Raw genomic sequence first — 11247 nt, 5'->3', positions numbered from 1 at the left:
GACCAGTGGGAGCCAACGACAATGGAAGCATGTTTTTAAAGGACTGAAAGAAAATAACTGCAAACCTAGATGGTACACCCAGCAAAAATATCGTCCCAGGATACAGATGAAATGATGACATTTTCAGATAAATTATTTAAAAGACAGGCTGTAGCAAGGGCAGGCTAGGACACATCAGCGCTCAGGAACACCATTCCAACACAGCAGAATCTACTGGGAAGCAGCAGACCCTGCCAGTGGCAGTTAGGTTTCCCAGTTCCTCTCTGCCTGGTTTTGGAAGTAGAATGGACACCTTTGGTCAATTGTGAGGGGTGGGAAGGCTGGCAGGAGAAAAGGTCTATGATCCTCAGTCTTTACTTCATGGTCCCAAGACGACCACTTTGGTCCCAAAGCCAACCAAGTTCACGTTTCAATCTGGAGAACAGTATCAAGGAAACAATGACATAAGCAAAAATAAGAAAATGAAATGTCCTAGTAGCTTCCAGCAGTCTCCCACTTGCTTCTGACTGCTCATATCACGGGATCTCCCCCCAACAAGCAGTGTCAATGTTTTTACCTGGCAAATGCCACCCCAAACAATGGCAGGGTCTGTGGATGCAGAAGGAAGGGAGTGATGTGGAGAAAAGGCAGGTGGGCCTTTACAGCTAAGCCAGTTTCACAGGAAGTACACCATCCAAACTACATCAAAACTCAATGGAATGCCTGCTTTGCAGTCGACATTTTCTTTAAGGTTACATTCTAGTCTCTGAAAGTCTGTGTGGCATCTTTTGGTTGGTTTGTTTCCTTTTTACAGATGCTTCCAGGCTGAATTTGTGGAACATGGTTTGGACACCACAAAGATTGTTTTATTCTTTACGGTCAATCAAAAATGTCTTCTTAGAAGTCAAAGAACATCATTAGAAATGGTATGCAAAGGAATAAATCTAAAACTGTTCCCCAAAAGTTAAAATCAGATTTTTTTTAATTGATAAGTGTCCTGAGGCATCATTCCTTTCCATTGAGGTAGGTCGAGGAAGTGTATTTATTCATCCTTAGGATAAACCATATACTGGCGATAATGAACTCCACCCATGCCTCACTCTCTGCATAGCCTAACGAGAAGCAGACGGTCCCAGCGGCCCCCGCCCTCTCCTTTCGCTTCAAGGCTGGCAGCTTCAGAAGGAGCTGCTCGTGGAGCAGGCCAATCATTCCCTTCGTCCTCGTGCACTGTGCCAGGCAGAGGGGAAGATGCCCCCTTCATCGCAGGGGAGACACTGCCATTCACTTCCAGACTGGCCATGGGACCAGAGCTCCTCACCCAGAGGCATCGTCCCCTCTGCGCATCTGCCCAGGTGGAGGGTTTGCACAGATGAGGTCAGGATCCTGGCAGCTCCCCCGCCAGGACAGTAAGTTCCTGACCATCAGCTTGTGACTGTGGAGGCACCCTCTTCAAAGACAACAGCTACACAACTCGGTGAGGAGCCGGCCACCCAGGAAGGTCCCCTTTCAGAAGGCCCTGGGTGACCCAGATAGCTGACCCGTCGAGTGACCCACTCCTCTCTGCCTGCACCCCAGTTCCTACCCTTATGCTTTCAATTTGCCAATAATTGAAATAACCTACAAAACACAGAGCACCCCACCCAGGACCCTAATAAAGGGCGAGCCCCTGGTCCTCACTCCTTCCCTCCTTCAACCTTGACCACAGTATGTGGTCAGGGTGTGCTGCACGTCCGCCAGGACTGCTGAGTCATAAATCTTCTTTTTTCCAAACTTTCCTGGTGCTTGTTGCTGAGGTGCATTCTGCAGTCATAAGACCCACAAGGCCTGATCCAGCCACATCCTTGGACCCTGGTCAGGGAGATGTCTGTAGGGGCTGCTGCAGGTGGGATGATCGATGTGAGCACCACAGGCATCTCTAGCCAGGAGCATCACTGTCATAGACTGAGACTTTCAGGAAACACTCTGCTGTGAAGATGTGTGTGCAAACTAAGTCACTTCAGTTGTGTCTGACTCCTTGCGAACCCATGGACTGCAACACAGGCTTCCCTGTCCTTCACCATCTCAGAGCTTATTCAAACTCATGTCTATTGAGTCAGTGATGCCATCCAACCATCTCATCCTCTGTCACCCCCTTCTCCTCCTACATTCAATTTTTCCTAGAATCAGAGTCTTTTCCAATGAGTCGGTTCTTTCCATCAGGTGACAAAGCATTAGAGCTTCAGCTTTAGCATCAGTCCTTCCAATGAATATTCAGGTTGATTTCCTTTAGGATTGACTGGTTTGATCTTCTTGTAGCCCAAGGGACTCTCAAGAGTCTCTCCAGTACCACAGTTCAAAAGCATCAGTTCTTAAGCACTCAGCCTCCTTTATGGTCCAGCTGTCACATTCTACATGACTACTGGAAAAACCATAGCTTTGACTATACAGACCTTTGTCAGCAAAGTGATGTCTCTGCTTAGGAGATTTACTTTTTAAATTTCTGTTGCTTTCAAGCCCGTGTTGAAGCTTTCCTCTTCCCTCTCCAAGGTTCAACCTGAAAGTCAGTACACAGGCCTCTTACACATTAGCCAGGTGGGCAGGGTGTGCACATGCAACCCAGAATTCAACCACTTCAATTGTTAACTTAAAAAGCTGCTCATCAAGAATCAGATAGAAAAGCACATAACGCCTTACGCAATTATCAGATATTGTAAAAAGTTAAAGCTTACAATGTAAGTCAGTAATGAAATTAAAGGTATATTCTATAGCATCTTTTCATTAAAGACATCACTAGCATTTACCCACATTATTGCTATAATTATCCCAATTTTATAATGGAAAAACAAACTTTACATCAGCTATGTTATCTTCTGAAGGAGAGGGGAGAAGTTTCGTATCTATCCTTAGAATCAAGACAAACGCTTCCTTCATTTGGTAATGACACTTTGCATAATAAACATAAAATTCTGGTTTGAGATGATAAACCAGCTCGCCTGGGTTGCCCGTCCCCCTCAAGACTTGAGACTGCACTGCCACCTGGTGGAATTAAGTTTGACAACAATTCATTTGTGAGCTTGCCAGCCTTTGGGAAAGACCAACATCCTGGTAAAGATTGAAGGCAAAAGGAGAAGAGGGCAACAGAGGATGAGATGGTTGGATGGCATCGCTGACTCAATGGACATCAATCTGAGCAAACTCTGGAAGATGATGAAGGACAGGGAAGCCTGGTGTGCTTCAGTCCATGGGGTCTCAAAGAGTTGGACATGGACACAATTTAGTGACTGAACACACACACACACCCACACACACACACACACCCCCAAAACACACACACACACACCAAACACACACACAGCCTTTGGTTTACTATTTTTAAAAATAAAAAGGTGGTTATCATTTAACTTAAAAAAAAAAGGGAAGGGTCTGAGGGACACAGGATTGAAGGTGCCAAATTAAAACAAAATTTCCAAATCTTCTTGGAAAGCCGTTAGCCCCATCTATCCCCTGGAACAAAGCCCAACCCCACGGACACCTAGAACTCAGTGAGTATCCCCCAGGTACCCCATGGAGGTCACACTACACTTCCAATATCCCTGTTTGCTTTAAAACCCAGTCGTGCCTCTCGGCCAAAGCCAAATGACAAGGCTCTGGAGGTTAGGAAACCTACTAGTTAGTGACCTAGTTTTAGAAAACCTCAAAGAACCTACGAGCACAGGTGTTACTTGAAACCAATGAATTCTGGTGATTCTCATTTCAAACATCTCACAGCACTTACAATATTAAGGCTGAGATTTTAAGGAGAATTTTCTAAGACCAAGTGGTTTAGCACAATAGCTAATGAGCTGTGGACAGGAAGAGGATGCGTTGCTGCCTCTCAGGGAAAGGGCTTTGGGGGTGCCCTCAGCAGGACCCAAAACTCTCCCCAGGATGACCCCAATGCAGCCCAGTACAACCACACAGAACTAGACTTGTATGTGTTGTTGTTCAGTCGCTCAATTGTGTCTGACTCTGCAACCCCATGGGCTCAATGGACATCACACTTCCCTGTCCTTCACGGTCTCCTAGAGTTTCCTCAAACCCACATCCACTGAGTCTGTGATGCCATACAACCATCTCATCCTCTGTCCTCCCCTTCTCCTTCTGCCTTCAATCCTTCTAGGCATCAGGGTCTTTTCCAATGAGTTGGTTCTTCACATCAGGTGGCCAAAGTATTGGACTTCAGTAATTAATGCATATTTACGTCAAATATTATACTAACTCTACGTACTTGATACTTAGCTCAGCATTCAAGAAGCTGCTGATTAGCCATCTCTGGGGAGAAGTATCAGAATTCTTTTCTACTATATGCATCTCTATAATTTCTAAGCTTCTAAAGTCAGCGTCACCTTCATATTCAGAAAAAAAAAAAGGAAATAAAAAACCAAAATGCATCATGTGTAACACTGTGAGAACAACCCTAAATGTTAAGGTATCTTTACATTTTCTAACTCAAGGTCCTCACTTTCATTACACAGCTGTTAGAAACTTCTAAATACTTATTGTATCTTTCTGATACATGATCAAAGGACAGAGTACAAACGCCAATTTTAATATGCTTATTATGTACCCCAAACTATGCTGGGTTCTTTAAAGTGCCCTGCAGTCCTCACCACACCCACCCTGGATTGCACGGGAAGTGTGACCAGCAGGCGTGTGGCTGCTAAGGGGGCCTTGCGGAGGTCGCGCCATGTGCAAGAGTGGAGCTGAAACCCGAACCCAGGCTCATCTCTTCTCCAAAGCCAGGTCAGTTAAAGGTGTTTGCATTCGACCAGGCACTGCATTCAGCAGATCTGGTTCACGACTTCAAAATGTCAAGCCAGTCCCCTCTCTGAATATTGCACTTTAATTCTTGACCCGAATAATCAGACAACGGCCCACTTTCTGCCTCCCTTGTAGGTGGACAACACCTGCTTCCATCTGCTGAGCGTCCGCTTGGCACCAGGCTCTGCTTTCCCACCCCCTTCATGTTCAGTGAAGCAGGCATGGATAGGATGCCCTCTTATGAGCAGAAAAATTGGGGCACAGAGAAAAAACACCCCAGGTCATAACCAGGGATGTGACCAAACTCAGAACATAAACCCGCCACGTCAGCCCAGGCCCCAGACTGGTAAACCCTTTGACATGCTCCCTTCCCAACCAGCTCATGCTTCATACTCGAAACTGTAACACTAAACACCACATATATAGCCAGTCATCTGAGTTAACTGCTTGAAAGGCCAGCTGTAAAGAGCCTGGGTTGCAAAATGCTTAAACTCTGAAACCATATCGTGGCCACAAGCTTCTAGCCACTAATGCAGTGTGTAATAAGTGTAGAATATTGTCTTGACACCAAGATTTTCAAAAGCAGAAAATTACTTAATACATCCAGTACTGAGAGACTAAGACCAAAGCATGCTCTCATTTGTACTGAATTGAACATCAGTAAAGCAAGAAGAGATAAGAAAGCCTTCCTCAGCGATCAATGCAAAGAAATAGAGGAAAACAACAGAATGGGAAAGACTAGAGATCTCCTCAAGAAAATTAGAGATACCAAGGGAACATTTCATGCAAAGATGGGCTCGATAAAGGACAGAAATGGTATGGACCTAACAGAAGCAGAAGATATTAAGAAGAGATGGCAAGAATACACAGAAGAACTGTACAAAAAAGATCTTCACAACCCAGATAATCACGATGGTGTGATCACTGACCTAGAGCCAGACATCCTGGAATGTGAAGTCAAGTGGGCCTTAGAAAGCATCACTACGAACAAAGCTAGTGGAGGTGATAGAATTCCAGTTGAGCTACTCCAAATCCTGAAAGATGATGCTGTGAAAGTGCTGCACTCAATATGCCAGAAAATTTGGAAAACTCAGCAGTGGCCACAGGACTGGAAAAGGTCAGTTTTCATTCCAATCCCAAAGAAAGGCAATGCCAAAGAATGCTCAAACTACCGCACAATTGCACTCATCTCACACGCTAGTAAAGTAATGCTCAAAATTCTCCAAACCAGGCTTCAGCAATATGTGAACCATGAACTTCTGATGTTCAAGCTGGTTTTAGAAAAGGAAGAGGAACCAGAGATCAAATTGCCAACATCTGCTGGATCATGGAAAAAGCAAAAGAGTTCCAGAAAAACATCTATTTCTGTTTTATTGACTATGCCAAAGCCTTTAACTGTGTGGATCACAATAAACTGTGGAAAATTCTGAAAGAGATGGGAATACCAGACCACCTGACTTGCCTCTTGAGAAATCTGTATGCAGGTCAGAAAGCAACAGTTAGAACTGGACATGGAACAACAGACTGGTTCCAAATAGGAAAAGGAGTACGTCAAGGCTGTATATTGTCACCCTGCTTATTTAACTTATATGCAGAGTACATCATGAGAAACGCTGGACTGGAAGAAACACAAGCTGGAATCAAGATTGCCAGGAGAAATATCAATAACCTCAGATATGCAGATGACACCACCCTTATGGCAGAAAGTGAAGAGGAACTCAAAAGCCTCTAGATGAAAGTGAAAGTGGAGAGTGAAAAAGTTGGCTTAAAGCTCAACATTCAGAAAACGAAGATCATGGCATCTGGTCCCACCACTTCATGGGAAATAGATGGGGAAACAGTGGAAACAGTGTCAGACTTTATTTTGGGGGGCTCCAAAATCACTGCAGATGGTGATTGAAGCCATGAAATTAAAAGACTCTTACTCCTTGGAAGGAAAGTTATGACCAACCTAGATAGCATATTCAAAAGCAGAGACATTACTTTGCCAACAAAGGTCCATCTAGTCAAGGCTATGGTTTTTCCTGTGGTCATGTATGGATGTGAGAGTTGGGACTGTGAAGAAGGCTGAGCGCCGAAGAATTGATGCTTTTGAACTGTAGTGTTGGAGAAGACTCTTGAGAGTCCCTTGGACTGCAAGGAGATCCAACCAGTCCATTCTCAAGGAGATCAGCCCTGGGATTTCTTTGGAAGGAATGATGCTGAAGCTGAAACTCCAGTACTTTGGCCACCTCATGCGAAGAGTTGACTCACTGAAAAAGACTCTGATGCTGGGAGGGATTGGGGGCAGGAGGAGAAGAGGACGACAGAGGCTGAGATGGCTGGATGGCATCACCGACTCGATGGACGTGAGTCTGAGTGAACTCCGGGAGTTGGTGATGGACAGGGAGGCCTGGCGTGCTGCGATTCATGGGGTTGCAGAGAGTTGGACACGACTGAGCGACTGAACTGAACTGAAGCCAATATGGGGGACTCCCTGGTGACTCAGCGGTAAAGAACTCACCTGCCCATGCAGGAGACCTGGGTTCGATCCCTGGGTCAGGAAGATCTCCTGGAGGCCGAAACGGCAACCCACTGCAGTCTTCTTGCCTGGGAAATCCCATGGACAAAGCAGCCTGGCGGACTACACCCCTTGGGGCCACAAAGAGTTGGACACAACTTAGTGACTAAACAACAACAAAAGCCAATTTTGCAGCTTCATCCATCTTCTTCTCAAAGACAGTGGGGCCCGTGGAGACCCACGCCTTGGACCAGGACTTGGCTCATTACAGTAGCCTGGAAAGGCCAGTCCTCCCAGTTCTCCTCTGTTAAAAGGTGCTCCAGAGAGAAGTTATGTAAGCTCTGATCTACAACGGTTCCTCCTAGAAGTGGCTTCCATTGCTCCTCAGACTTTAAGGGTGTTTCAGCTGACGATGCTTTGGACCGTCTGGGCCCAACCACCTGTTGAAAAAGGTCAAGTGTCTTCAGGGATCTTTTGTCCCCTGAGAATAAGATTCCCGTGGATCCCACCGCCCACAACTCAATCCCAACCTGGTGTCATCGTACCTTGGCCCACGCCCGCCAGTGCCCAGCTCAGGGGAGGAGTCACCGCCAGTCCCACGAGATGAGGACCTGAGCCGGCTCCAGCTCAGGTGAGTCCAGGACTCGTCCCACCAACCCAGAAGCAAGACAGAGCCTTCCTAACAGGAAGTGAATCACATGTGGGAACCAAGTCCATGCCTCGCGTTTCCCCAAAGTGAGAAGCCCCAGTGTTTACATTCCTCCATTTTCAAAACATGCAAGAAAAACCACCTCCATCCAACACACGTATGAACACACAGTCCGCAGCACATGCGTTAAGCAGACAGCAAGGCGGTGTGGCCACGTGAGGGTCCCACATGTGGACCTGCGTTCTCGCCTCCCTCCCCGTAGACTCACTGTCCTTACAGCTCAAGTTCTGTGCGGCTGTGTACACACATCACACAGGCGGCTTGTAGGGCAGCGTTTGCCCACCTTCCTATCTCCCTCCTACAACGAAACCGTGAGAGACGCGGCTTTAGCAGAAGGGCCGGGACCTTCAGGGTCTTGCTGTCACAATTTCAGTGCCAGCCTTGGCAGCAAAACATCCCTGTAACGAGTGCAAGCTGGCAGGGAAGAGGAGCACGTGGTGTGTCAGGTCCTGGAACTCGTACGAGACATGCCAAGGAGATTCCCGGACGTGTGCACGCCTCCAAGAACTTCTAGCGGAGGGAGAACTCGACACAGCCCGCTGAGTAAAGGATGGCATTTATGTCACAGATTGTAACCGGCAAATACACTACGTGCTGATGGTGACGTACTAGAGGGGTGACATCTTGACGCAAGGACGAGGAGGACCCCCGGACTCCGCGGGCCAGCGGTCTGCCTGACGGAAGCGTCCTCAGGAGAGGGCATAGAGGGGGCGTCAGTCCTTCTCTCTGATGAGCTCCTTTGCTCTTTTCCTTTTCTGTTGGAGTACAGCTGCTTTACTACTAACCTTGTGCTAGTTTCTGCAGTAGATGATTTACTTTAAAAGAAGCCAAGAAATCAAAGGCAAATATGGAAAAATGAAATGCCAAAGCTGAGGAAAAGTTCATGGTGAAAACAAAGCCCCAGGGGGAAGGCGACCCCATCCTGCAGGCACGCCCATCTCAGCCCTGCGACCCTGGGGTGGGGACACAGGCAAACGGAAACCTTGTCTCCTACTGGCCTCTGTTGTTGCTCAGTCACTCAGGCGTGCCTGACTGTGACCCCACGGACTGCAGCGTGCCAGGCTTCCCTGTCCTTGGCTAACTCCCAGTTTGCTCAAATTCATGTCCATTGAGTCAGCGGTGCAATCTAACCAGGCCTCTCTCTGCAAGGTACTTTTCTAGAGTTAAGGGATCTAAGTATTGGATGGAAAGAAATGTTTATTTACATTTGAAACCTACTTCTTGGAAACATTTGTACCGTTAATGCCTCAACCAGATACAGCAATGTTACAATGTTACATTGTTAAAAACTTGGAACAGCATGTGCCCTTGTATGGCCTCTCCGTGCAAATGCAAACACTATAAGGACAAACACACAAATTTTGAGCACTTTATAAAGTTCACCGTCAAGAACCTAAGCACATATTCCGATGTACTTACCTCCCTAAAATTCCACCGACCACTTGTCTGACAAAGGAACACTTTACCCAATTAAAAATTAAGATTCTTAAGCCATTTCCTCATTGTAGAATGTAGGATCTTGGTAAGAAACTGATTTCTTAAAACGTGTAAGGAAATTCCCCAGTTAACAAATTCCATGGGGGTGGCAGGGGGTGCTCACGGTCTAAGAGCATTTTCCCCTTAAGAAGATGAGAATTCAACTTGATAAACATGATCATTAAACTTTTACAAGAAATTCTGATTTTTATTTCAGTTATTTCACAAAACTTAATTGATGGCAAAGTACAGAAGGGCATTTGAAGAAATACTTTGCAACAAAGCTTCCCTTTGCTTCTCTAAAGTTAAATTTGGATTTTTCAAATCAATTATTTCCCTAAATTTAAATCAAAGCAGCTTGCTACACACCCTTGTATATTTATCTACATACTGCACATTTAAGGATACACACTTAGGATTAAAACAGCACACGATGAAAAAGCAAGCTTGCCCCCAAAACTACATTAAATTCTTTATGTAACTCCCAACAAACCTTTACTTCTTAAAACAAGGAATTCACTAAAATGAGGAATTCTGCTAGAAATGTCAAATGGACAAGTACCTGCAATTCTTCATAACTTTTTTTATAACTCCGTTGTCAGTTATTTCTTTCCCCTCCAAAATCTACATTTTTCCTCAAACTCCATAAACGTGTACAACACTTGATCTCTTTTGTTCTTTGTAGGATTATAAAGTGAAAGTGAAAGTGAAAGTGAAGTCGCTCAGTCATGTCCAACTCTTTGCGACTCCATGGTCTGTAGCCTATCAGGCTCCTCTGTCCATGGGATTCTCTAGGCAAGAATACTGGAGTGGGTTGCCATTTCCTTCTCCAGGATTATAAACAGTATCACAGTTTTAGACTATGAATGATCAAAATCCATACACTTGGTTTAATCATTAAATATTTAAGGACCCTGTAGATTAAAGACTGAGGTCACACTCTGTTCCTCCAGCTGTGAAGGTCACACAGAAGCCAGTTTCTGAATTCCACTGTCTCCTGCTTATGTGACATTGATAAAAGTGTTTGGCTATGCTCATCCTGGCTTTATTTAAGAGCTGAGATTGCTAGTGGCCAGTTATTTCAATTCTACGGGAAATAAAGGCAAGAAAAAAGGTCTTAGAAAATTCAGGACCACAAGGTTCCAAGGTTCCAGTCCACCCTCTGGATGTGTGGGCTGGGCATCATGGATACAAGACAGCTGACGGGACTCAGTCACTTCACACAACTGACTGTCGGACACCCCTGGGTTATGGTTTCCTGGCGGAATCTTGGAACCCATCCATCCTCGGGCACAGGAGGGCTGCATCATTTGTGCAGTCGGCCACAGGCATCACAGGACCATGCCAGCGACGGCCCTGACTAGGACAGGACATGAGGCACCCCCTCCACGAGATGGACCTCAGTGGGCCAGAGCCTGGGCTCTAGGACCACATCATCAGGACCCAACGCCTGACCTGTTACCTAGATCCCCTAAGCCTGAGCATCCTTCACTTCCCTAAGCCTGTCTGGCCCTCCCCGACAAAGGTGCTAAGAACAGCACCTGTATCCCGGGACGGGGGTGAGGACTACCAGTTGACCTAAAAGTAACACTGGCACACTGTGATCAAGATCTTGAAAACCATTCCGTGCTTTGAGAAACATGACGGGTGAAACACGTTCCTCAGGTGGGTAATCACTTTGGGTGTCTGCTAGCAAAGCAGTTATTAAAGCTGAACTTCAAAACATTTGTCAAATCATTCATTTTTGGACAGATGATTAGATCCTTTTGCAAGCTAAAAAACTTTACTGGTGTTCTAACCAACC

Source organism: Bos grunniens, chromosome 24 (genome assembly GCF_055505025.1).
Source record: "Bos grunniens cultivar Pamir isolate PY7600 chromosome 24, Bosgru_T2T1.0, whole genome shotgun sequence".
Taxonomy (NCBI): domain Eukaryota; kingdom Metazoa; phylum Chordata; class Mammalia; order Artiodactyla; family Bovidae; genus Bos; species Bos grunniens.
The sequence above is the reverse complement of the archived record's forward strand: the minus strand, read 5'-3'. Positions refer to the sequence as shown.